The 855-nt window shown below is 39.4% G+C and overlaps 1 pseudogene; it reads left to right on the top strand.

The window, feature by feature from the left end:
- The first annotated feature begins 260 nt into the window (after nucleotides 1-260).
- Nucleotides 261-481, top strand: LOC112605360 (annotated as a pseudogene).
- Nucleotides 482-855: the final 374 nt, after the last annotated feature.

Below are 855 nucleotides of genomic sequence, written 5' to 3'. Positions count from 1 at the left end.
TAGAGACGGGGTTTCACCATGTTGGCCAGGCTGGTCTCGAACTCCTGACCTTAGGCGATCCACCTGCCTTAGCCTCCCAAAGTGCTAGGATTACAGGCATAAGCCTTGGCCTAAATTTTTTTTTATTGTAGTAAAATATATGAGAAAGAAGAGAACATTTTTATCTACGAGCTTTTCAGTTATCAGGCCCAGAGAGGCTTTGAAAAGTAACGTCACATTCCATTTCAAGGCATCTGTGAGACTGATGAACAGGTAGCAAAGTTCACCCTCACGAGCTGAAAAACATTATGGACAAGAAGCTATCATTGAAATTAAACAGTGGCAGACATGTCCAAGGAATACTGCGAGGATTTATCCCTTTATGAATCTTGTGATAGATGAATGTGTGGAGATGGCAACTAGCGAGCAACAGAACAATATTGGAATGGTGGTAACATGAGGGAATAGTATCATCATGTTAGAAGCCTTGGAACAAGTATAAATAGTGGCTTGTTCAACAACAGACGTTCACGTCCCCTCTCCAAAGGGCCCATTTAACTATGATGTAAAAATTAGGTCATGAACATTTTCATATTAGACTTTTTGTTAAATAAACTTTTGTAATAGTCAAAAAAATCAGAAAAGTGACAGCATGCCACATCTCATCCTCTCCACCATCTTGGGCTAAATAATTACGTCTTACAGCCCCTTGCTATATGGGCTTTAAGACTAACTGACACCAAGTAGCTATAAAATGCCACACACTCTGGACGCCATAACTCTTACCCTGTAGTTCAACAATGTATAGCCAATTACTAATCAATGTTATTTCCTTTAAACCAATGAGAATTTCTGACAAACAACTTTGTATCAGCC

Source organism: Theropithecus gelada, chromosome 13, assembly GCF_003255815.1.
Source record: "Theropithecus gelada isolate Dixy chromosome 13, Tgel_1.0, whole genome shotgun sequence".
Lineage (NCBI taxonomy): Eukaryota > Metazoa > Chordata > Mammalia > Primates > Cercopithecidae > Theropithecus > Theropithecus gelada.
This window is presented reverse-complemented; position numbering and strand designations above follow the sequence as displayed.